The sequence below is a fragment of the Capsicum annuum genome, chromosome 9 (assembly GCF_002878395.1).
Source record: "Capsicum annuum cultivar UCD-10X-F1 chromosome 9, UCD10Xv1.1, whole genome shotgun sequence".
NCBI classification, from domain to species: domain Eukaryota; kingdom Viridiplantae; phylum Streptophyta; class Magnoliopsida; order Solanales; family Solanaceae; genus Capsicum; species Capsicum annuum.
In genome coordinates this window covers 144,566,438-144,594,035 of record NC_061119.1, presented here as the reverse complement: position 1 = coordinate 144,594,035, position 27,598 = coordinate 144,566,438, and the positions used below count along the sequence as shown (strand labels likewise).

General features: G+C 36.6%; 1 non-coding gene across 1 annotated transcript; it reads left to right on the top strand.

Moving 5' to 3' along the window:
• Window positions 1–10,838: 10,838 nt before the first annotated feature.
• On the top strand, window positions 10,839–26,135 carry LOC107853298. Its single transcript, XR_007045027.1, has 2 exons — window positions 10,839–15,268; window positions 25,146–26,135. It is a non-coding gene; the product is annotated as a UV-B-induced protein At3g17800, chloroplastic (transcript).
• Window positions 26,136–27,598: the final 1,463 nt, after the last annotated feature.

Below are 27,598 nucleotides of genomic sequence, written 5' to 3'. Positions count from 1 at the left end.
AAGGGCAAGTATATGGTTCATCTAGTGTAACTTGTGAATTCCTTGTGAGAGTGAGCGCAATTTGATTTTTGTACCCATTGTCTTGTAAATTCATTTTTGTGAGTGATTATGGGTAACTCTCTTGTTGTGAGGGAAAACTTTTTATAAATATTGGGTGATATATATGATGTCTTAGATTGAGCAATATGCATAAGTTTTCCTACTAGGTGAGTCGATTCTTGAGGCTAGGACGATTTAGAGTAGTGTTTTTGAACTTTAAATTGTGTACATAACATGCTAAGTGTAGAAACTTGCAGTCTATGTAGTCATAGTAGTTATAACTTGAGTGTCTTACTTTTAGTAGAAGTATGAAGTCACCTCATCTTATGATGCTTAGAGTAAAGAGTTGTTCGAGGACAAACCAGACATTAAGTATGGGGTGATGATCTGAGGTGGATTTATGCATGTCAGTGTTGTTATCCGGGCTTATTTAGTTATGTTTTAAGGACTTCTTGTATGCTTAATGAGTAATTATGATATAAATGAGCATATAAGTGTTTAAGTACTTTATTACAATGTTAAAGGTGTCTTTCAAACAAGTTTGTACTCAAATTGATCATTTAGAGTTCATATGAGAAAACTCGTGGCACTAGCTTGAGCTAGGTGTTGGTCTAGTTGATCTCAATGGATTTTAACATGTTTAATGAGTTCCTAATGGTATGATTGTGTAATTATTTTTATAAAAACTTTTTATAGTGTTTAAAGTGAAATTGAATCGAGCCAAGAGTCAAAACCAAGTTTAAGATCAAAATGGGCAAAACTAGTATTCTTAGCTTAAGTTTCTAGTTTGTTGTCTTGGATGTTGTGTTGTTTTGATCTCTAATTTGATGTGTTTAATGATATGTGATACTTTATGAGTTTATTATTATGATATATAAAGTATATACAGTATTCAAATCAAGTTTAAACAACACAAAAGGCTTGGAATGGATCAACAAAAGCACAAGACACAGCTTGACGTAAATTGGACACCTTGGATGTCAAGGGCATGTTGAAGACCAAAGAAAAGGTCATAGGGAACATTCCATACATAGGGAGCTTCCTAAGGTACCCAAAACAGTTTGTCTCCATGATAACCCCGCGACACGACCTAGTGTAAAAACTTGACAGTTTTGTCCTCCTATAAATAGGACACTTGTACTTGATGTTATACGCCTTGGATGGCTTTGAAACTTGGAGAAGGGATGGAAAACACTTCAATTAGGACTTTCTTCTCTTACTTTATCTTTTTAAAAGAATATATCATGTATTCATTTATTTGGATTACGGTTGTCTATTAGTGGCTAAACCTCCCTTTCCGGGGTTAATGCCAAGAACATGTTTACTTTCGCTTTGAATTGAGTTTGTTTGGATTTCTTATCATATCTGGTTGTTTTTTTTATACTTTTTATAACTATTCTAAGGATTATCTACCCTTTAGATACATCCATTATCGACCTTGAGAGCCCGAGGGAGGGGAAATAATAAGATAGAACGTAGGGATAGATAGAACAAGGTTCTAATTCTTTTATAAAATAAGGAATTTGAATTAGCGACTAGGATAGGGATATACCGAGAAGCCTTGCTTGGTTCACATGTAGGATGATAGCTTCTTTCATCTAATTGGATTATTACATCCCCGCTCAACAATGTAGTTGTAATGTCCAAGTTAGGTAGACGATTAGAGGTCGGGAGACCATGATCATGCGATAAACCCTATGAATCAACAACCAAGATAAGTAATCTAAAGAATGAAGTTCATTAGTGTAGTATGATTGTTCGTAAGCCTTAACTCTGGATTTCTATCCATTGCTTGTCCAAAATTATTACTTATATGCATTAGTTACTTTACTTTCAGTTTACAACTCTAAAACTCTCTTAGTTACTTTATCTCAATAGTTGAACTAGAATTGATGAAGCATAATGTTTAGAGGAACTCTCTAATGTGCTAAATAAAGTAAACCACATAATTTGTTGAAGGAACAACTTCAACGTGTTGTAAGATAACGCTTTAAAGACGATCCGAATCCACGGATAACAAGAGCTTAATCCAAAGCCCTTAAAATACAAGATCTAATTCAAGATATTAAAATAAAACACAAATCATTAACAGAAGAGTTGAACAAAAAACTACATAGCTAGAGGTCAGTACCTCTATTTATAGCCTTCAAAATCCTTTGTACAACTCATTGACAACTCATACACAACTCATTGACAACTCATAGTTGACAACTCATTTTATTGATAGCTAAGTATTTTAGAATTATCTAAAAGATAAACTTGACAACTAGTAGCAAAATTCAAATTGACTTTCTCTTTCTAGAAGCAGCAAAATTGATTTTTGATTCGTGAAGGTTCTGGACTAGGTTTAGAATTTTAATGTTCCTCATCATTCTCCTCTACTTCTTTGAAACTCGGCCTCGAGTTTTCTTCGTAAAGTGTTTGATTTGGATGATAGAGTGATAGGTCATCCACATTAAAAGTATTTGAAATATTCATCTCACTTGGAAAATCTACTACATAGGCATTGTCGTTGATCTTCTTTAGAATAGTGTATGGGTCATATTTTTTTTGCCTCAATTTTCCATGAACACCAGTAGGCAATCTCTCTTTTCTAAGGTATACCATTACTTGGTTACCAACTTGGATTAATATTAGCCTCCTATTCTTATCTGCCAACTGCTTGTATTTCTGGTTTGATGGTTCTAATACATCTTGAACCTCTTTAAATAATTCTGAATAATTATCACCAAAGGTCATAGTTGATCTTGGATTATCCTTGTTCGTAGCTTCACTAAATCAACCATATGTCTTGGAACTCTAGTGTACATAATGGAGAAAGGGCTATGACCCATAAACCTATGCTTAGAATTATTATAGGCAAACTCCACAGGGGATAAAGCTAAATCTCATTGTCCTTTCTCATCTCCATAGATGTATCGAATTAAATTCCCTAGAAATTTATTCACCACTTCTATTTGGCCATCTGTTTGTGGATGGGCAGTGCTTGAAAACTTCAAGTCTATGTTCAATTGTTTTTGTAAAGTGAACCAAAATGCAGTAAGAAATTTTCTATCTCGATCTGAAATAATTGATCTTAGAACACCATGTAGTCTGACTACTTCTCTGAAGAAAAAATTAGCTACATGATGGGCATCCGTTATCATACGACAAGGGATAAAATGAGTCATTTTAGAAAATTTGTCTACTATCGCGTAAACAGCATCATGTCTTCGCGTTGTCCTTGGTAAGTCAAGTACAAAATCCATTGATAAGTCGTCCTAAGGTGTAATTGGAACGGGTAATGGCATAAAGATTCCGGTGTTTTAAACCTGACCATTGTATGTTTGGCAAACGGGACACCTTTGCACAAATTTGCCGGCATCTCTCTTAAGCTGTGGCCAATAGTTGCTTGCTTCCAAATTAGCAATAGTTTTAGCATACCCAACATGGCCACTAAGATTACATGAATGCATCTCTCAAATTAACTTGTCTCGTAGAGAACCTTTGGGAATACATAAGCGGTTTCCATTATAGAGATATCCATCTTATACCATAAAATTCTCTTCTAATGGTAAGCCTTTTGTTTATTTCACCCAGATTCGCCCGAAGTCTTCATTATTTTCATATAGTTCTTTTATTTGGTCTACTCCTGGTAACTCAGTTTCAAAAGAAACCATAAGACTTGTACGTCGGCTTAAAGCATTTGTCACTCAATTAGTTACTCCAGACTTGTGGACAATACGATAATTGAATCTCTCCAGGTATGCTGCCCATCTTGTTAACATGCGATCCACATACTTTTGACTTCTAAAATATTTCAAGAATTGATTCAGTGTAGACAATTGTAATACCCCACATTTTGGACTAGAATGAAAATCCATCATTCCTATGTGTAGACATTTCAAAAGCCTCGAATCCTATGTAAATTTAGTGTGTTAATCAATTATGTAGTGTGGGAATCTATTTAAGCATGAATTTAGATCATAGAGTTTTCCTAACTCAAGTACAAGTTGAAAGCTTTCCTATCATTTAAGTTTTAGTGCGCGTAAAAACTTGGGTCAACTTCAATCAGTCATAAATCCTTGTATATATTGAATTAGAGGGCCTACTATATATCATATGAAACCTCTTTGAATTATATTTCCAACGATACCAATTTCTTCCAAATCCAACACCTGAGTAAAAAGTTATGTCTTTGTAAAGTGGAGTATGTCGCCTGACATAAGGTGTGTAACGCACAACCTAAGGTGTGCGATAAGGTGTGCGACACACACCCTAATATGTGCAATAAGATGTGTGACGCATACCCTAAGGTGTGCGATAAAGTGTGCACCACACATGTGGGTGTCCAGGTGACTTAAACAGTCCGTTTTTGGGGAAAAATGGTCCTTTTTCCACCCCGATATAATGCTTAAACACGGAATTAAGCCATTATTTTCACCAAAACATATTCTTTCTCTCAAAATCCTCTCAAGAACACATTAGGGTTTTCAAATTGGGATTCAAGTTCAAGCAATTCTCTCCATCAATCTTCATGTAATTGAGAAATAAGGTATGTGTAGTGTTCATCCACGGAACCCTTTCATCCGTGGAGCTCAAGAACCATGTTTTAAATAATAAATTATGATCTTTATGTTGTTGTGTGATTATGTTCATGTTGGTGGTTGTTAATTGTGTTTCAAGATGGTATCTAAATGTGTTTCCAAGAAGTGTATGGGCATGTTAGTTGGAAACCCATGAATTTGGGTGGTTCAAGATTTCTAAATTTGTTAAGTACACCTATACTCAATATTATGCATGTAAGGTGTTTGATAAAATGCCTAGAATGATAAAAATCATGTATTATAACTTAGGGGTGAACTATATGATAAATTCATGCTAGTCTATTATGTTCAAAGAGCTCGTATACAATTGTTATGAATAGTATATGTTGTTGAAATGCCCATGATATTAGAATATGAGATTTATGACTTGATTATAAGCATTCCTATTCATGTTAGATATTATGATGACCATGTACTTCATGAAATCCCTCACTCATGTATTATGGATTGTTATTAATGGTCATGTACTCAAGAAAGTCAAGTTGTGTCAGTCCTTCCATCGAGTCCAAGGGGTACTTGTACCCAAAAAAATGTAGTTGTGTGCCTAGAGCCATGTCATGTTATCACGATACTCTCAGTCAAGCCATGATCTATAGAATTCAGTCAGTCATGTGACTCAGGAAAATGCAGTTATCTCAGTAGACCAGTAATCTCAGTAATCTCAGTGCTCAGTAACCTCAGCAACCTTAGTATTCACAGTTAATCTCAGTAACTTTAGTACTCTTAACCAGTCCTCAGAACTTGGTACATTCCGTTAGTCATCGAAATCTAGTAAACTTGGTTTAGCTCCACTAAACAATACCACTAGTATCAGTCCAGATAATCAGTATCAGTTCAGCTAATAAGTTCAGTTCAGTTATTCAGTTTAGCTTAGTTATTCAATTCAGTGTCCTTCAAATGGGAGTAGAAGTTAGCACCTAGTGAACCCAAGGATGGGAAATCACCAGCCAGTTTAGGGTTTGATTCTTAGCAGTCATCCTTATGTTTCAAAACTACGTAGCTAGCGTAGGTTGAGGCATCTTAACCTGTCAGTTTAGGGTTCCCATCGTTCTCATTTGAGTACCTGGTAGATGAGGGTCACTCACAACTGTTCTTACCAGTGGCACGGTATTGACACCCCTCTAGTCGGGGCAGAGATTGGACCCCAACTTAGCTATATGCATTATTGGGGCATGTCAGTTAGACAACTACTTCCCACAGTCTCAGTTTCAGTCCCGATCTCAGTAAAAGAACTCAGATACTTCTTTCAGATTTATGGACTGTCAGATACAATCACTTATGTTATCATTCACATCAGTTATCAGAATTCATGATATCAGTATTCAGCTTCAGGACTGTCAGACACAGTCAATCAGACTAGTTCTTTATAATTCAAACTGTCAGAAATAGTCATTCATCTATTTAATATCTCAGTATCAGTACACTCATGTTGTCAGTATTTAGACTCAGTAGTCAGTATCTCCACGATTTTAGTTACAGTTATGTATGCATGTATGTATTCTCACGTTCATATCAGTCAGTATTGTTCATGCGTATAACCTTTTGCATTTAGCCTACCTCACTCGTATACTCAGTACATTCAGATGTACTGATGCATTTGCGGGATGGTTTTTTCTCTTATGTTACACCATAGGTTCAGAGGCACGAGCTCCAGATCAGCAGTAGCATTCCAGTGTTCATAGTTTGCAATGAGTCCTTCTCATTCGAGGACGATATGATTATTGCTTCATTTACTATTTTAGTTCAGTTGCTAGATGGAGTTAGTTGGGGACATGTCCCATCAACTCTTTATTCAGACAGTTTAGAGGCTTTCCAGACTATAGCATGTTAGACAGTTATTTCAGATTTGTTTTGGTATTGTTATACCGTTTTCAGACATTGTCTTATCAGATGTTTATTCAGATTTGAACCTTATGGCCATTCAGTACATATTTTCGTATTTTCATGTTATATTATGCAGTGTACAGGTATAGATATCAATCATGGGTTAGCTTGTGGTCCTTCGGGGTCATGAGCACCATGTAGCATTCCGATTCAGAAAATCGAGGTGTTACAAAAATAAATTCTTTAGGCATTAAATAGACCTCTCATGTCTTCAATGCTCTATAAACAGAATACAACTCTTGCTGGTAAGTACTCCACATTTGTATTGCTTCACTTAGCTTCTCACTAAAGAAAGCAACAGGTTTTATTTCTTGTGATAAAACAGCCCCAATACCTACTCCACTAGCATCATATTCCAACTCAAAGGTCTTGTTGAAATCTGGTAACACTAATATAGGAGCCTGTGACAGCTTTTCCCTAATCTCCATGAAACGAGCTTTAGCTTTTTCATCTCATTTGAACTTCTCTATCTTTAAACATTTAGTGATTGGTTCCATGATAGTACTAAAGTTCTTTACAAATCTTCTATAGAAAGTGGCTAAACCATGGAAGCTCCTTACTTCAGAGATAGGTTTTGAAGTTGGCCATCCCTTATTGTATTTATTTTAGACTCATCAACTTGAATCCCCCCACTTGAGATTAGAGGTGTACATAGGTCAGGTTAGTTCGTTTTTTCATTAAAATATAACCAAACCAATAATGTCGGTTTTCCAAATCTATAAACCAAATCAAACCGATATACAATATGTTTTTTTATTTCGATTTTAGTCGGGTTTTTTTGGTTTTCTCGATTTTTCGATTTTCTCAATTTTCTTACAATTATAATATGATTGAAGAAAAAATTAAATATTTTTACTAAAAAGATAAATACAATGGCCATGGAGTAGTTTCAATTAAAATTAAGTTGCCAAATTACTACGACGTCTAAACTACTATCTCTCAAAATAATATTATATGGATACCCAGTGGTTTAATTTGTAAGTCGCTAGTCACGATAGCTTGTTTGAAAGTTCTCTTCACATAAAATATAAGCATACAAAAGAATAAAAAACTAGAGACAACTTATTAAAAACTTAACTCCATAAAGTAATTAACTATAACATAATTTCATAAAAAAAAAAAAAGAAACAAAACTAAATCACAACTTGATGAACGAGGAGAAAGACAAAAGTAAGATGAGGAAATAATGAGAACTCTCTAAAAACTTGGAAAGTAAAATATAAAGTGAAGCAATTGAAGAGTTTTAGGTTTTTATATTAATATTGGATTTTGTATAAATTTGTTGCTAATGGACAAATATTATAATTAAAGGCCTAAGAATATATATCTATTTTTTAAATATAAAAAAGTAATAAAAGTAATTAGAAAGTAGATTATAAGTAATATTTTTTTACGTATAAAAAATTAAAATTATATATGTATTATGTCGGTTCGGTTTGGGTTCGGTTTAATTTTATTTTTGCTAATACCAAACTAAACCAAGAATGATCAGTTTTTTTAGCCAACACCAAACCAATCAAACCAAACCATAAGTCATTTTTTTCTCGGTTTGGTTTGATTCATCGGTTCGGTTTGACTTAGCAGCTTGGTTTGTACACCCCTACTTGAGATAATAAAGCCTAAGAAAACTAGTTTTGTTTCAAGGAATACACACTTCTTCAGGTTAACATAGAGCTCATCTCCTTCAATACATCCATCACTTTTTTGACATGTTCAAAATATTCCTTCTTATTTTTGCTATAGATCAATATATCGTCAAAATATACAATTACAAACTGTGACAAGAATGAACGAAGAACCTAATTCAGTAGGCGCATGAAAGTACTAGGAGCATTAGAATGTCCAAATGGCATAACTAGCCATTCATACAACCCCTCTTTTGTCTTGAATGCAGTCTTTCATATTCATCACTGAGTCTAATTCATATTTGGTAATATCCGCTTCTTAGATCAAGCTTTTAAAACACCTTTGCTCTACTGAGTTGGTCAAGCATGTCATCCATTTGTGGGATAGGAAATCTGTACCTTGTAGTGATTTTATTGATAGCCCTACTGTCCACACTCATCTGCTAAGTAATACTGGTACAACATATGGACTTATGCTTTCTCTAACATGTCCCTTATGAAATAACTCTTCTATTTTCTCTCTTAGAATTGCATGCTCTTTTGGGCTCATCCTATATTGTGATAGGTTGGGAAGACTAGCAACTGGAATAAAATCTATTTGATGTTGAATATTCCTCATAGGAGGTAGATATTGAGGCTCTCCAAGTATGCTTTGGTATTCAGATAACAGATTTTACATATCCACTGGAATTTCTTTTGTTGGTTGCTCATCTCCTTTGACGACTAATGCAGCACATAATTTTGATGATGGTTAATATACTCTTCTCCTTTACTTCAGAGGCATTATTAGTAGTCTTGTTTAGAAGTATAATGATTTTTCATTTGTTCCAAATGAAAGAGTACTAATTATCTCTTCCTTTATGTGTTGTGTTCACATCATATTGCCAGGGTCTTCCAAGAAGAACATGACATGCATCCATATCAACCACATCAAATAGAATATTTGATCGATAATACTTACCCAAAGAAAGTGGTAACCAACATTGTTTGGTGATCTTGATCTTCACTCCTTTCTTGAGCCATCCGATAGTATATGGATTCGGGTGATCGTGTGTCTCAAGATTTAAGTGTTTAACCATATTTTCAGAAACTAAATTCTTACAGCTACAACTATCAATTACCAACTTGCATACCTTTCCATTGACAGTGCATTTGCTTTCGCATATCCTCTTTTATTGTGTCTCTTTAGGTTGCATGGTTGAGCATAGAAGGCGTTTGACCACACATACTATTTCTTCTCCCTCTTCTTCACATAGTTTGGGTTCACCTTCACTTTCATAGTTGTCCACCTCTTCATCACATTCATCATGATGAGTGGTGTTGACAAACTTCCTTCTTGGACAGTTGCTTGATATGTGTCCCTCTTCACGACACTTGTAACACTTGATCGTATTAGATGGCTGCTTATCATTATTTTTGCTAGAAGATGGTGCATTTTCATCTTTCTTTGCTTTAGATGGAATAAACTATCCCTCCTCTTGGCGTGGAGAACTTTTTGATATATTTTTTGGGCGAGAATAAGACGTGGCTTTGTAAGACTTCTTGGTCTTTATATATCTCTCAGCTTTCAAGGCAAAATTTGAGCTTGATCTATTGACCAATTTTGTTGTATGCCAAGACGTTCTTGGATAGAATCATTGAGACCATTGATATACCTTGCGACTTGTTGGTCTTTATTTTCAGAAAGATTGCACCTTACTTGTAATCTTAAGAACTCCTTTGTATAATCAGAAATAGATTTATTACCTTGAACATAGTTATGGAATTGTAGGTACAAGATTTGTTCATAATCTACAAGCAAGAACCTAACCTTTAGAAGTGCTTTCATTTGTGGCCAATATCTTACATGATTTTCATCCCCTCAAACGAAGCTCTTCTTGATGACGATTCCACTAAGATCCAACACCTCCTTTTAATTTATATGCCATCAATGGTACTCGACAATCTGAAGGGATGTTCATAATCTCAAAGAATGTCTCCACCTCATAGATCCAATCAAGAAACCCTTCAATGTTTACATTACCATTGAAAGTTGGGATTTTAGCCTTAATCTTGTACATATCTCCACCATTTTCATGACCAATTCTTGGTTGTGCATAAAGATCATATTTCTCTACATCATCTTCCCCTTCCGCATATTGAGCTTGATGTTGTCTCCGGTTTCTGGAAACACCTCCTTGATTGTTTCTCACTAATACAACAAGTTCTTCAAACCTCCTAGTGAGTTCTTCACGAAGAGTAGTGATTTATTGATCCAATCTTTCTTCTAGGTTATTCACCCTTATTGTAAGATCCTCCATTGCTCTGATACCAAACTTATGTAGCACAATGTTTTGAGAAACTCTCTAATGTGTTAAATAAAGTAAACCACACAATTTGTTGAAGGAACAACTTCAATGTGTTATAAGATAATGCTTTAAAGACAATTCGAATCCACGGATAACAAGAGCTTAATCCAAAGCTATTAAAATACAAAATTTAATCCAAGATCTAAAAAGAAAACACAAAGTTTTATTAATAGAAGAGTTGAACTAAAAAACTACATAGCTAGAGGTCATTGCCTCTGTATATAGACTTCAAAAGCCTTTATATAACTCATACACAACTCATACACAATTCATTGACAACTCATACACAATTCATTGACAACTCATAGTTGACAATTCATTTTCTTAATAGCTAAGTATTCTAGAATTATATAAAAGATAAACTTGACAATTTGTAGCAAAATTCAAATTGACTTTCTCTTTTTAGAAGTAGCAAAATTGTTTTTTGATTCTGGACTAGGTTTAAAATTTTAATGTTACTCATCAAGAATTGGATGAGTTGTCAACACAAGTGTCTTGAGGGATGATATTCGGCTTTATGGGCGCAACAATAACATATCCTTACCTTCAGTTCTACCAACACTTACGACTTATGGGATGCTTTGATCCATTCCGAAACACCAAAAATTGAAAAGCATAAGCATATTAGTTCCAAATTTATTAGAGTCATCAAAATCTATTATCTTTTCAAGAATGTTGGTTTGCGTGTATCTTCCTTCTATAAATATTGCATTTGTGATTAGTATCTAGGCTTTTCAGTTTTCATAGCTGGGAAGATCTTGAATCGTCGACAATGCCTAGTATACAAGATCCTGCATCTGTCATCGAGGAAATTGGAAGGAGCTGCAGAAATTTTGCTGAGCCCAAGAAAATGAAGGTTGAATCATTAGTCTGGATAACTATAAAATATAATACTTAATCTTTGAAGAGTCTTGGTGAATGGTGGTTCTCTTTCAAAAGGGGAAAGGGTTGATTTCTGGTTGAGTGGCGATGCACCTCCTTGAACATATCTCAATTGAGAATAGACTGTTGCATACCCCAACTACACAGCTCATAGAGTGAAATCAGAAGATTTAGTTGCCATGTTGAAGAAACACTACCCCAACTACAAGTATCCTAGACGGTGAAGTTCTCTCTTTTCCATTTTATGCTTCTTTAGTGGGAATCTAATGTCTAGTTTCTTGTGTCTGGTTCAAGAGTTACAGAAAAAAAAAGTAGCGTAAGAAAATTGGAACTTCTCTTATGGCTATTTCATTTTCTATTTTCAGTGCGTGATTAGATGCTTAGATGTATTGATAAGTATTATAGTAACAACCTTGTCCAGTAGTGATATTGTGGCTTTTGGGCCTAAGACTATATGACTTTAAAATGTCTTACCCAAAGAGATGCTTAGACAACTCCATAGACCCTACAACCCTAGGCTCAAATCGGACAATAATCACTCGTTGGTTGAGCTCTTAGACATAGAAGTTCCTCATTTATCTAAATCTATTATCCTAAATGTACGTTATACATTACAGTTTTAGCGATGTGACAGAGAATGCAAGTTTTTGTTCAGAGAAGCTGCAGAAGTTTGATTGGCATGTAGGCCACTGGAGGAAACTCTAATTGATGTAGTTGAAAGTTACAAGCAAGGTGGCTTTCTAGATTGAAGAAAAGGAGACACCTTAAGTTTACCTTTTTCCTTATTGTAATACTCTGTGGTTAATAATTGCTCTGTATGTCTTTCAAGTTCATTCTCTTGCAGACTAGTATCTACAATACTTAGTCTGGAATAAGGAGGTTATACTATAACCCTTTTGTGTTTTATTCCGTTGTCTCTTTTCGTTGATTCTTTTGCTCTTAGTTGGGGTACATTTCTCTCAATGTGTATTCAAGTTCAACCTTGTATTTCTTTTCTTGGAGCTTATGAGAATGTAGCTTTGGTAGCGCATTTTAAGTGAAGGTGCTTGGCAAATTTATCTAATGTTGGTCAGCTTTTCGACATTTCAATATGAACAGAGCATTTGAGCAGAATTTGTATGCTTATGTTCATAAGCTAATTGTCAAGAAAATGAAAATCAAGACAAATTCAAGAAACATCCCTAGAGAATAATGCGATAACATAAGTAAATTATGAAGTTGTGTACTAAAAATTACACTATATACACCATTTTGTTGTCATAATAATTTACTTGTTAGCTCAACACTGGTGGCAATGCTTGTCTAATTATAATAGAACTCAATAAATGAATATGATATTTGGTTGAAAAGACAGATGGTATCTCTAAAGGGAGTGCTGTTTGTGAATTGTAAAGAGTTCATTTTTACCTTTATTAATTGTCCTTCTAGTGAACCAGTAAAGAGCGAGAAAGAATTTGGGCTCGCAGTGTGGGTGTGCGCGGATATGTGTGGGGCGGATTTATGCGGCTCTAAAAGTTATGCGATGTGGTGCGAGGTGGTTATCAAATTCGCGGGTTTAAGAAAATAATCACACTCGCACCACATCATCCCATTACCATCCCTATTTAGAATATAAGCTTCAACAACAATAGTCAAGATCATGTCAAGAATCAAAAGCGCAATAAGAACCTTGCTAAGTGTAAACAGGAAATACAATAGTCATAAAATTCATAATCATGAGTGAAGACCTAAAGAAATAATACAATTGGATCATAAAAATGGTAAATTTAGAAGTGGGTTTGTAAACCCTAACTATGAAATTAAATTCATAAAAACGGAGGAGTTTTGGACATGAGGATGAAAGAAAATCCTCATTGAAGTCCTACATACCTTAATTGTTTTTTCAAGAAGTTAAGGAGAAACTCTAATCCGAGGAAAGTTTCAAGAATTCAGTTCTTGGAGTCTTGATTGAGTTTTTCTTGAAAATCCTAGGTTTTGGTGTAGGATTGCATGAATAATTGTGAAAAAAAAATGATTGAAATACTCGATATTACTTAAAATTGCATTGGAGTAACATGCCTTGGGGTTGGAGGATGAGGAGGAGGGAAAATATCAACTTAGGGCTAATGGGAAATAAAAAGAAAGTGGCAAAAGTCGAAAAATGACCTTTTAATGTATCCAGATGTCTATTTCAGCAATTTAGAGGTGAGATCATCAAATATCAGGCAGTTTGCCAAAGTGCATTCTTAGATCTCCAAAATGAATGATATTTTAAGGTTTTCGGGTGAGTTTGGCGCATTGCCAAACTATTCGGCGATTCACAAAAAAATTTTCAGCACTGATACATTTTAGTAAAACAATCATAACTTTCTACTCCAAATCGAATAAACGAACGATCAGTGGCATTGAAAAGAAAACTCAAAAATCTTTAATTTGGTGGGTTTTGAGCCCAAAATGCTTCATATTCTATGAGTTATGCTCATTTAAAGTTGACCCGAGTAAAATCTTATACGAAAACTTAATCGATGAAGAAACTCTCAACTCAGAGAGATAAGTTCCTTATGAATTTTATTCATACTCAAAGTTCTTCCCACACTAAAGAATTTGAGTTGTTTTGCCATGTGCATGTATATAAAGTGGAGTTGTTTTAAAATGTTATTATGAAAGAAGTGGGAGTGAAAAAAAGTAAAAGCAAATTGAAACTTATTCACTTTCTAAAATACAACTTTAAATTTGAACTTGAATTTTTATGACCAATTTTTTTTTTTTAATAAAGTGAATTTTTCTCCGAGAAATAGTGAATATTTGTTGTAGTCAAAGTGCGTCTTACAAGAAGTTGCCATAAATTGATGCTGCCGCTTTTTACCAAGAGGGAGACGTAATTCCCCAGCGAGTTAAGACAAAGCACGGTCCACGGTTGAATAGTACAAACGCTTTTCGAGTGGAGAGGTTTTGCCCCAGTTCGTAGGTGTGAGAGGTTGGCCTTGGAAGGTTTCAAGCGGGGTAGGGGTAGACCGAAAAAACGCTGGAGAGAAGTGATTTAACGTGACATGGAGCAGTTACAGCTGACTGAGGACATGACCCTGGATAGAAAGTTATGGAGGAAAAGCATTAGAGTAGAGGGCTAAGGGTGTGGAGGAGTAGTAGTCAGTAAGTAGGTGGACTTGCTGTCGTTTGTTGGCAAATTTATGTATTTATCTATTTATTTATGACTTGAGTTATTGATTTACGTATGTATTTCTTTTTTCTTTTCTCTAATTGCGAGTGTCGTACCTATTTTATTTGTATCATGTTCTACGATTTTGATGTTTCTGTTTAATGTCTTTTGTCTTGAGCCGGGGGTCTATCGGAAACAGCCTTTTTACCTCCCTAGAGGTAGTGGTATGGACTGCGTACATTCTACCCTCCCCAGACCCCACTATGTGGGAATATACTGGGTTTGTTGTTGTTGTTGTTGTTGTTGCTTTTTGAGTGGATAAGTCACAATCCTTATCCTCTCTCCCTCTTATCCATTTCCTAATTTCTGAAAAGGGTTTTAGCTGATTGCTTGTTGAATGGATTGTGGCCTCTCCTTCTCCTATACCAAAATTTCCCTTCATCAGTCTTTACCTTTTACGGTGAAGACTTTGCTATCATCATCAACCCCTTTTGTTTTCAACAATTCTTCTGTCGGTTGTAGAAGATCGTTGTTTATAGTGGTCAGTGGTAGTAGTAGCAGCAGCAGTAAGTGTGAATTCAGTGGCTTCAACGCGCCGCTGGAACCAACAACGCAGGCTGGGAGGCGGCTGAGCACTGTGCTTCAGAATGATAGTAAGTACTTCCATGTCGCCGTTCAGAAACAGTTGGAGAAGTTGGCTTATGAACGGTATGAAGCTGTGGCTCGGGTGAATCTGAGCTTGGAATCTGATGAAGCTTTTCTGCATAGGTTTGTGCAATTATTTCTTTTTGCCCTCTTACCTCTCTGATTTGCTTTTTCCATACTTGTTTTAGTACTTGGTTTTATTCTTTTATCAAAAAATTGGCTTTACTATCTTTAATTATCCCTACTGCAAGAACGCCTCAGTATTTGTGTCATGTCTATGAATGCCATATACTTACTGGATACGTTTGTATATCTTTATGCTGATAGTTAATTGGGGCTCTGGGCTAGTAAAAACCTCGTGTAGATACCAGGTGGGTAATTGTGTCCACCAGTTAGCCTCTGATGTTTCTAGCTTCCTTGACTGACATGCTCTTTTTTTCACTTCTATATTCAGCGTTTCTATAACCAAGTTTAAAGCTTAAAAAGCAAAGGGTCACTGCAGAGTTGAACTAACATTCCAAAGTTCTGTTGGTGGAAATCCCCTGATTCTCTTCTCTTGAATATTGTATCTAGAGATAGAATTGTATTTGTAGAACTCGAATAAAGAAAAAGGACTTATTTATACGAATCATACTACACAGTAAAACCATTGGTTTTGTTTCTTAGGTACATAGAACTTCTGAGTCTCACTAAGTGTTCGTTCCTTTGTTTTGGATTATTGATTTTGATGGTAGAGAGTAATAGGGATGATTATTTACCAAATTCTTGATCTTGTTTGGTATTATCATGTTAAGAGGAGGATTCAACTGGATAGATTTGGACAACAGATGTTGGAGCCTGGAGCAAATATAGCACAAACTAAAACTCAATTAACCACTAAATTAGTGAAAGAGTTGGGAGATATTTACGTGTACTTATACATTTACTTGAGGTTGACAAAACCAATTTAATTACTCGTCTTTCTCTCTCTCTCTCTCTCTCTCTCTCTCAATCAATCAATAATTCAGCTGTACTTGTAAAAGAAAATCCATAGTCTGGCTATTCGCCTTTCATTTTCCACCTATTCAAAGACTATTGTTTACATTACATTCTTTCATCTCTGCTCTTTTCCTTTCTCTCTTAAAAATGCTTAAGATAGTTGCGTTATCATCATTATCTGATAGGTTCTAAGTGAAAGTAAACGGAAAATAGAGGAAAAGGTGAAGTGTTTATTCACTTTAGAAAAGGAATTTTCTCCCACATTGGTGGGAGGAAGGAAAATTCTTGTTCTTATGTATAGAAGCACTCATCCATGTGGATAGTGAGGCAAGAACAAGACAAGCCTCGCGTTGTCGAGCTCGGCTCGACTTCGGATTCAAATTTGGATTTGGAAAATGATCGATTCAGAGATTATCTTTTTGGACAAAATTAATTTGAAACTTGAAAATTAGTGATATTGTAATAAAAAAATTTGAAAGAAAATTGTCTCCAGATGTGGACGCACCTGAGCATGTGCAGACGCATGCCATGACACACCTCAAAGGGAAGCGGCCCTTCGAGGCACTGTTTGATAACGAAGTGACGATATGCATGCGCAGGTGCCCATCTGCGGACGCACCTAGGTCATCACATGACATGAAAACATTCTGAAAATTGATAATTAATGACCTGCGGTCGCATGAGGTCCACCTGCGGGCGTATGTGGGGTCCGCAGGTCGGTGGTGTTTCAGAAAGTTACGGCTTTTCAAGAACCATTGCTTCCTTACTGAAGCACCACCTTTTGACTATAAATACCTGAATTTTTCTTCAGGTAAAGGCATGAACTTTTGAAGTAAAAATTACTCTCTTCTTTGTGAAAAAATTCAAGTGTGATCTACAATCGTTGAGTGAGTTAGTAGTTTAGCAAATTTGAGGTGCCACTATTTGCTTAAGTGAATCATTTTATCCTGGGAAGATATATTCCATTAACCTCGGGTACTTGTGGGGAATAAATTTCTTAAGGACACACTGTGAATTCCGTGGATTTGATTCTTTCTATCTTTATCTCTTTCTAAACTTTGATTTTACTATTTTTCTAGAAAATAGTTTGAACTTCATTTGATAGTTCATAAATTGTTTGAACTTGAGTTTGAAGTTCTTGTTGATTAATATAGATTTTGTACTTGGAAAACAACAATATCTTCATTCACCGAATGGTTTTGAGATACTTGGCGTAGTAATCTTGCATTGATGCTTGCAATCAGAAAGGACATGATGAGGCGCAAAGAAATTATCAATCACTATTAATTTGTGTCAACTTATAATAGTTTATGAGTTTCTTCGTTTCGCTTGATTAAGTTCTTTTCTCAGTTGAAGATAGACTACCGTGTTTGTGTTAGTGTCTTCGAACTACATTACCTTTAAAATGCATTGTTTTGGCAAAGCAATACATGAGTGAAGGTTTTGCTTCTGTGAGTTAGTGTCCTCAATGTTAATCAATATATTGTTGCAGATAGTTTTCTTATAGATATGGACCAATTAGTAGTGTTATTAGCAAAGTTGCAATCCAGGATACAATAATTCTCTAATTGATTATGCAGTCCCAGAAATATCTTGTGCCTTGCGTAGGAATGAAACTTTTTGAAACTTGAATAGCGATTACCTAGTGATGACATGACTTGATCGATGTGATATCTGACGCGGGTATGTTAAGTCCATTTTTTATTGCAATAACCTGTAGGTTAAGCCTACAAAATGAACATGTATCATGTATAATACTTTTAAACTCTGATGTTTTTGGATCTGAAAATGCTTCATCTATATCATCTTTCACTACGAGAACCTCAGGTAAAGATACTAGTTCAGAATATATTGCAGCCTAAGAGCCTGTTTGGATTTGCTTATTTTAGGCACTTTTAAGACAGAATAATTTTTAAGCAGTTTTGTAGTGTTTTGGTAGAATAAAAAAAGTGATTTTAAGCACTTGTTTTTAAATCAAAAGAACAAAAATAAGCCAAAAGTTAGATTTCCCAACCTATGATTTTTGGCTTATAAGCCCATCCAAAGAGGCTTAAGACTTATCGGATATTTTTATACTTAATAATTTCCTTGTTTTCCATATTCACTAAATATGATTGTCGATTGATATCATTTCTTGAGCCGTTCCATTGGAAATCTTGGCCGCAAGCTTGTGTAGTCCTTTATCAAACTACATCACATGTTTTGCGAATGAATAGGTACTTGAGCTGGGAAAGACGGATTCAGCGATGCATTCACACAGGGACAGAAAAAGAAAAATTGAACTAACTCGCTCTTTTAATGGCATATTGAAAGCTTTCAACTAGTCAATGAAAAGTAAAGGAAGACGAAGTTAATAGAAGGTAGCCACCAATCTTTGACCAAAAGAGTTTACTTTCTTGCATTTCCAGCATGTTCAACTTCATGTCTTTTTCTTTTGTTCTCAGCTTGGTAATCCAAAGAGCATAACTTCCGCTATTAAAATTCTATAAATTAGGAACTCGTAAATTATAAAGGGATAAGATCTTGCTAATTGAACCGAAATACCACCAGAACCAAACTCAAGCTGAGTTTGAAGTCGTGGAATGCAAAAATTCTGGACATCTGATCATTAATTCCATTATATAAACAAGGAAACAACGTAGTGACACCCCTGATGAAGGATGGACTAATGAGGATGGGTAAGGCAAGAATGGAATGCTTCTAGGCTGACAACCTTCTAAAGATGGTTCGGACCTAAGTTACTCGGACTCTTCACTTTCGGTGCCGCACCCGTGTTGACACGACATGGGTGTGAGTGTGGGTGTGGGTGTGGGTGTGAGATCCGTACCCGATCTGGTCAACCAATTTTGGGTACTTTGACCAAAATCAGTTGGGAAAGTCCGGATAGATTTAATAAGTTATGTAATCAAAACAAAAGCTAAGATGAAATTGAAGAAAATGGAATGCCTTGTATATAGAAATTTTTATGTTATTGCTTTTCTTTTTATCTTTTGGAGAGGCTGGTCTGAGGTGGTTGACGGGATTGTTTAATGAAATCTTCAAGACGGCAAAGATGCCCGAGGCTTGGAGGTGGAGCACCATGATACCTCTCTATAAGAATAAGGGGGACATCCAGAGTTGCAACAACTATAGGGGTATTAAGTTACTGAGTCACTCTATGAAAATCTGGGAGAGAGTGGTCGAGGTGAGGCTGAGACGGATAGTGTCTATTTCAGAAAACCAGTTTGGATTTATGCCTGGCCGCTCGACGACGGAGGCAATTCACCTGGTACGGAGGTTGGTGGAACAGTATAGGGAGAGGAAGAAGGACCTGCACATGGTGTTTATCGACCTGGAGAAGGCCTACGACAAAGTCCCTAGGGAGGTGCTTTGGAGATGCTTGGAGGTGAGGGGAGTACCGCTGGCATACATCAGAGCAATCAAGGATATGTATGATGGAGCGAAAACTAAGGTGAGGACGGCGGGAGGAGACTCAGAACATTTCACGGTCCGGACAGGGTTGCATCAGGGATCTACTCTTAGTCCCTTTTTGTTTGCAGTGGTAATGGATATGTTGACGCGGCGTATTCAAGGGGAGGTGCCGTGGTGTATGCTTTTTGCAGACGATGTAGTAGTTCTGATAGCTGAGACCCGAGAGGGTGTGAGCGACAAATTAGAGGTGTGGAGGCAAACCCTTGAGTATAAAGGGTTCAGGGTGAGCAGAAGCAAGACAGAGTATGTGGAATTCAAGTTTAGTGACATGAGGAGGGAGAACGAGGTAGTAGTGAAGCTGGAATCACAGGAGGTAGGTAAGAGGGAGAGTTTCAAGTATCTCGGGTCCGTGATCCAGAGTAACGGTGAGATTGATGAGGATGTCTCGCACCGTATTGGGGCGGGATGGATGAAGTGGAAGCTCGCGTCGGGGGTGCTGTGTGATAAGAAGGTGCCGCCTAAGCTTAAAGGCAAATTCTACAGGGCGGTAGTTCGTCCGGCCATGTTGTATGGAGCGGAGTGTTGGCCAGTGAAGAACTCCCACATCCAAAAGATGAGGGTGGCAGAAATGCGGATGTTGCGCTGGATGTGTGGGCTGACTAGAGGGGATAGAGTTCGGAATGAGAACATCCGGGAGAAGGTTGGTGTGACACCAGTGGAGTGCAAGATGCGGGAAGCCCGATTGAGATGGTTCGGACACGTGAAGAGGAGGGGCATGGATGCCCCGGTCCGTAGGTGTGGGAGGCTAGCGTTGAATGGGTTTAAGCGGGGTAGGGGTAGGCCGAAGAAGTACTGGGGTGAGGTGATTAGGCGAGACATGTAGCAGTTACAGCTCACCGAGGACATGACCCTAGATAGGAAGGTCTGGAGGACGCGAATCAGGGCAGAGGACTAGGGCCAGCCGGAGTCGCTAGTGTAGGGAACTACTTGGTGGGGGTTTATTCATGTTAGGAGTCCGTGTCCCATGTTTTATTATGGATCTGTGTGTTTTCCTTTGTTTTAGATTACTTATGGGTGCCGTATTTATGTTATGTAATCTTGTAACCTTGTGCTGTGCTTTACTATGTGTTTGTGTGGTACCGCGTGTCTTGAGCCGGGGGTCTATCGGAAACAGCCTTTCTACTTCGTCAGAGGTAGAGGTATGGACTGCGTACATCCTACCCCCCCCCAGACCCCACCAGGTGGGAATACACTGGGTTTGTTGATGTTGATGCTTTTCTTTTTATCTTCTTTCAGGATTTTCTTCTTGAACAATTATTTCTCCTCTAGTTTTCCACATAATATCTCATAATTTATGTTTTACAACTCTATTTTTAGATATTTAAATTATTTTTTACCGAATCTCTGCACCCGTATCCATCTCTAGATCCATATCCCCGAATCTTTAAACTGAGACCGTGAAGGATCTGACCTCTAGATCCGTACCCGTATCGGACACCCGCACCCGAGTTCGAGCAACTTAGGTTTGGACATGGGAGAGGGAAGTAAAGAGCTTTATAAGAGTGACTCAAGTTTACATGGTATGTTCTCTGTTGGGGCTCGATGTGGCTTAGCCTAAAAGACAAATCCGTGCGGGCCTAGGCCCAGAGCAGACAATATGTGTCATGTAATTAGGTCGTGAAAAATATGGATATGGTATTAGAGCCAATGCTCCCTCATAACAATAGTGGGGCAAACCTCGCTAGTGAGGATGCTTGGGGGTCGTTTGGTACGAAGATAAGCAATGCAGAGATTAGTAATGCAGGGATTGTAGTGCTTGGATTATTTTTATCAAGTGTTTGGTTCATTGTATTAAAAAGTAGATATACCATGTACTGTGTTTGATTTAAGATCTACAAAAATCTCCTTTACAATTATACCTTTGAATTTTTGTGGGATTTTCTATTTCATTAAATTAGTCAAGTTAAAAATTAAAATATGAGTAAAAATTTGTTACCAATTTTCAGGTGTGATGTGCCACTATCGAAATCCTTGATAGCACGGTGTACCCTCTATATTCGATTGATATTGGATTTTATTTAACATTGGACAACTCTCTCTAAATAATAAAATTTGTAAATTAATTTATTTAAATAAATTTATTAGTACAAATATAAAAAATATAAAAAATGCTTAAAAGAATTTGAGGGATATTTTTGTCTTTACACATATTAGTCTCATGGTATTAAAACTCATGTATTACTAATACTACCAAATGGGATTGTTAGTTATACACCCTATATAATACCATGTAGGGTGTATAACTAATACATGTAGTTATACATTGATCTAAAATCTTACCAAACATAGTACTACATAATACCACACTTAATACATGAACTATTTCTAATAATACACTCTACTAAACGCCCCCTTAGTCCCTAAGAGAGGGGGGTGGAGGGGTATGCGACCCCCCTGAAGGCTGACCGCTGATGGGGGTGGGTCAAGTAGGCTTCTAAGCTGGCAATTTTCTGAAGATGGTGTGGATATGACACCTTAGTTGAATTCTACATTGGAATGGGTGAGGTAAGTATAGAGCTTCATAAGGCATGACTCAAGTTCACATACTACGCGTGCTTGAGTCTCGATGTGACGTAGTCCGAATACCGAATCATTTGCGGGCCTAGGCCTAAGGTGGACAATATGTGCGATGAACTTAGGTCGTGACAGTTGATGATCATCAACAACAAATTTCAACCTTCTGCCAGAAGCATGACATCCAATATATATGAAGATTAAACAAAATGATTTTAACTGGAGTCATTAGAAAGAAATATCAAATCCTAGCTGAAGTTGAGTAAAATAATTAGGAAGCTCAAATCCTCAAAACTGAGTAAGATAATACTGAAATCCAAATATTTCGAAAGTGACCCATTTAAGTCTTCTCTAGTTCTAGTTCTCAATGAACAACAAATCCCAAATAAGATACTTAGGGGTCGCTTGGTATGGTGCATTGGAAAAGATAATGCATGCATTAGTTTGCGTATTACTAGTACATTGTTTGACACACTTTTTCAACCTATATATAACTAATTAGTTATACGCTCTACTTGGTATTAAGGTGTGTATAACTAATACATGGAACTCCATGGTATTAGAGATGCAATGGAGTTCCATGGTATTAGAGATGCAACGAGTTCTAATGCATGCATTAGCATAGTTAAAGGCACAAGTGCCCCTCAAAACCTTTTCCACATCCTTTCCACCATATTTGTGGAGAGGATTTTGGTAAATAATTTGTTTTAGAAATTATTCAATGCGTATTATTTTTATTACACCAAGTCAAACACTACATAAGAAAAAATTCATCATAACTAATGCAAGCATAACTAATATCATCATTACTAATATACCATATTCTACACTATTCTTATACACCCTACCATATGACACCTTAGTGACTTAATTCATTTTGCTCACCACAATTGTACGAATATCGAGCATACCGTTCAATAAAGCTGACGATGCAGGAGCATAAGCTTGCTGTGGTATCACCAAATTATCGATTATCATTGAGTTTATAGACTTCATTTATTTTTTTTCTTTTCCATTTAATCTCATTATCCGAGTTACAATTGCATGAAGTAGATGAATGACAGTGTTAGAATATGAGTAGGAATATCATATAAAATCCTACTTGGAAAAGGATTGTAATGTAGTGTCCTATTAGGAAAAGAATTGGAATGTATTGTCTATAAATAGGGCCTCAATGTAATAATGTAGTTACAACAATTCAATAATATTCTTCTCCTATATTTCTCATATGGTATCAAAGCTTCCACGATCTTGGTAAAAGAATCAAAGAGTTTCTGCTGCCGACGGGCGGCTATAATCCATATATGCCGCCCGTCTGGCCAATGATTATGTTAGCAAAAGTTGGGTCACTGACTCATTGTGTATCTTTCTAGTGACTATTTTCTCATATCTTTGCGTAGCACCGTGCATCTGTCCGGTGACTACTTTTTCATATCTATTTTTCTTAGCACCGTACTTCTTTTTAGTGACTATTTTCTCATATCTGATTTGCGTTGCACCATGCATCTTTTCGGACTACTGTCTCATATCTGAGTTGCATAGCACCATGCATCTTTCTGGTGACTCCTCAAATCTTTTTCAGTAGGGTCGTGCCATCGTTCCGACCCTGCCCATATAATTTATCTTTTCTAGTAGGATCGTGCCGTCATTCCGACCCTACTCATATAATTTCTATTTCTCAATAAGGTGGTGCCATCATTTCGACCCTACACATATTTCTCTTTTTCAGTAGGGTCGTATCATCATTCCGACCCTACCCATATACTTTTTTTTTCCTCAAATTGTAGTCACTTTTCATCCATCAAATCTAATAATCCGGTGTGTGAGCATGTTTCGGCTAAGTTTCCGGTGATTTTCATGTTCAAGATCTACTCGTCTCTTGATTTCGAGATGACCCGTATATTTTATACCAGTTTTCGGCAATTTTCCCGCGACACATCGACTTTACGGCAATATTTACTACTTTTCGGATCATTTTTTCAGTTTGTTCCGTTTCAATTGAGGTCTCCCAGACGTCCAAAACAATCCTTATCAGTTTTCTTGCAGATATCTTCACCAAGTCCCTCACCGATTCTCATATTAGTTACATCCATAACAAGCTTGGTACATATGTCTTCTATGCACCAGCTTGAGGGGGACTGTTAGAATATGAGTAGGAATAGGAATAACATATAAAATCCTACTTGGAAAAGGATTGTAATGTAGTGTCCTATTAGGAAAAAGATTGGAATGTATTGTCTATAAATAGGGCCTCAATGTAATAATGTAGTTACAACAATTCAATAATATTCTTCTCTTATATTTCTTCACAGATAGAAAAATCATTCTTCAGAATGTAGTCCAGCATAAATGATGTCTTCAACGTGACATCCTCATTGAAAATAAGCTGCAGTAGTGCAACAACAATACAAATATAGTCATCATGGAATTTAGTTAATTAAGAATTATCTGCTTTTGCATTCTATGATTTCAATTTCAGTTCGGTTCTGGTGGTATTTTTGTGCGATTATCATGTTCTTGTCCCCTGAATGATTTATGAATGTTTAATTTGTAGAATTTCAAATTCATTTTTTTAGAAAGAATCGCAGTACCAAGTTGAGGACAAATGTAAGAAACGTGATGTTGAGCGTGTGGAACATGGGAGAAAGCGAAAATGTTGTGGCCATGGATAGGAGGCTATCTTTTATCGACGTTGCCCTCCTTTATTTCCATTAAGCAGTCAGGAGTGCTTTCAAAATGACACGGAAGAGGGGTTTTCTTCAAAATTTTGTTTCCTATTCTATTTTACTTTTGCAACAGCTCTTTGAGGAATGTAACTATTTTTGATATTATACAAGGAATCTCTGGTAGGAGCTTGACATGCCATTGTTTTGGTGCCTAATTCATCAGCAAAATGACAAATAGTAGGTAAATGTTGGTGGTTTTTGTGCGATGATGATAGGAATAATTGTTTGAACGATTCATTGTTAGATTACCTGATACTTGTTCATCTCGGTATAGACTATCTTACTGAAATTTGAATATATTGTTATCGCAGGAGGATTGCTAAAGTAAAAGAGCAGGAGTGTCAAGCTGCTGTTGAAGACATTATGTACATGCTAACATCTTAAAAGTTTTCTGGAATCAGAGTGCACTTGGTTCCCAGGCTTTCATACGGCCTTGCAAGGACTGAGAACTTGAGTCTATCCATAGCTCTGAAGTACTGGAAATGGTTAGGGAACATCTTACTACTGTTCTAGGTTGGAAAGAGAAGTCAAATGTGGCAGACAATTGGTCCCCTACTAAGTACAGAAGTTCCTTTATATGGGTATTTTTTGAAGTCAGCTTCCTTGAGACACCATTTGGAGCAGAAACTTTATCATGTCAACCCTGACCTTGGTCTTGCTAATTCCAACCAACTCTTACTTTCAGAGATTCGGTCCTTAGGATCGGGGATTGTTCCCATTGATCGCTCCAGCAGCACACGATCTACATCAGTTGGTCAAATACCACTTATCCGTGAAAAGAAGCAAAACAATCTGAAGTATTATGTGATGAGTTTTGACCCAGAAACATTGCAGATGTGTGCGAAGCCGAAGTCCAAGGAGGCCCTGAATCTGATTTAGAAGCATAGCCATGCACTCTTCGGTGATAAAAAGACAGGTTTGGTGGCAAGTGATGAAGTAATTTCGACTTCATTGGCAAGTTTGAAGAGAATTGTTTTGGAGGCTATTGCTTTTGGTTCCTTCCTTTGGGATGAAGAAGAATACGTTGGGACTGTGTATAAGCTCAAAGAGAACTAACTAGGCAGTGGCATGATATGTTTTCAATTAATGTTTTGTCATATATATGTATATATACTATCTAGAAGCTTTCTGCTATCTGATACCAAAAGATTTATTCTCTGATAGGTGACGTCAGAGGATATGCTTTGTAAATTTGAGTTGTATAGAGTGTCATCCATAGTATGTGAATAAATCATGTATGATGTAAAGCAGTTTCATGACTGTCTATTGACGAGTGCCCAAACCACTCATTTTGGCCTGTATTAGTAGAGCCATGTCAAATATTTTGCAGGCAAAAGAAGTGGAATACAACGGCACCTGCTAATCCCTATTGGGGTTGTTGAAGGATGAGTATATGGAGGTCAATGTGTCAATTCCTACAGAGGAATCTCCATATTCTCTTTCATGAAATCCATCTCTACAATACTTAAGACAGTTAACCGCTCCTGCTATTAATGAAAGGTCTGTTACATTCTATGAGTTGATTCTAAGCTCCAGTTAACAACTGGCTGTGTTGGTTAAGAACCAGCAGAAAACTTGTCAGATTTTCTAATAAGATGTTGGAGGCACGAAGAGTTAAGAGCTTGCTTTTTTCCTTTTCATTTCCTAATAGGGTCTTAGGATATAATTAGGAGTGTTAATATCTTTCAACCCTGTTTTCTGAATAATTTTCTCCGAGCCTTAGCTGTTCCAACTTCCGAGTTGAAGCAATGAGAACAAAAAAATGAGTTTACACGGGTTAAGTTGGTTTGTAACTGCTTGCTACACAAAAGTCACTGATGGCAAATAAATAGTATGTTGCAATGGGAAGGTTGAAATTCAAGTAGGGGGGGGGGTGGGGGGGGGGGGGGGGGGGGAGGAATTGAAATCTTTTTCGAGTCAACTGATCAACTTGGTCAGTCGACTCACCCCAAGATTAGTATAAATAGTAAATCCGAAATATCTTAAAGACAGGAAATGAAGTATACAAGAAGACGGAGAATTTATATTGTTTCAGATCACCAATGTGGTGCCTATTTCAGTCTCCTTAGGTTATGAGGATTTCCTTTAGAGCTTGGCGTGAAATATTGATTGCAACATAAATGGACAAGTCCTGGATCCAAGCTTAACACTGTCCAGTTTTTGTGACAATCACAATTAGTATAACTAAGGACTGCCTATTCTTTTCTTTTTGTAACAATTGTAAATTAAGAGAGTTACAAAGCTTTATGAAGAATTAAAAGATGAGACAGAATTGTAGTTCTAGTGAAGTTACGTGCTCATCCTTCTGATTGCTTGTGCTCTTGTATAGTCTTCATCTTTGCTGCCTCATTGCTCTTAAGAGAAAAATCTAAGAAATTTTCTTTCAATCAAGGATTTGTATGGATTCCTTGATTGAAGGCTCGTATCGTTAGCACGTCCATATCAGATATGTCCGGTATATTTTTTCCTTTTCTGGATTGATCCATATCAGATATGTCTGTATAGGAAATACAATCTTTTTTCTTGCTTGGTCTTCATCAGATCTTGCCTCATATTGATTGTCTCTTTTGATTGCTTTTCGAATTTTTGATCTGAAATCTTCATTAATTATTCCGTGTGTAAATATCTTTTGATTCCTTATTTTAAACTCCTCCAAGGTCGGTCAATCTTTGATTTTATTCTTTCCATGTTGGTGTGAGATCTTCATTGATTGCTTCCTATCTTTTGATTTCATACTTTGAGATCCTCCAAGGTAGGTCCTGCA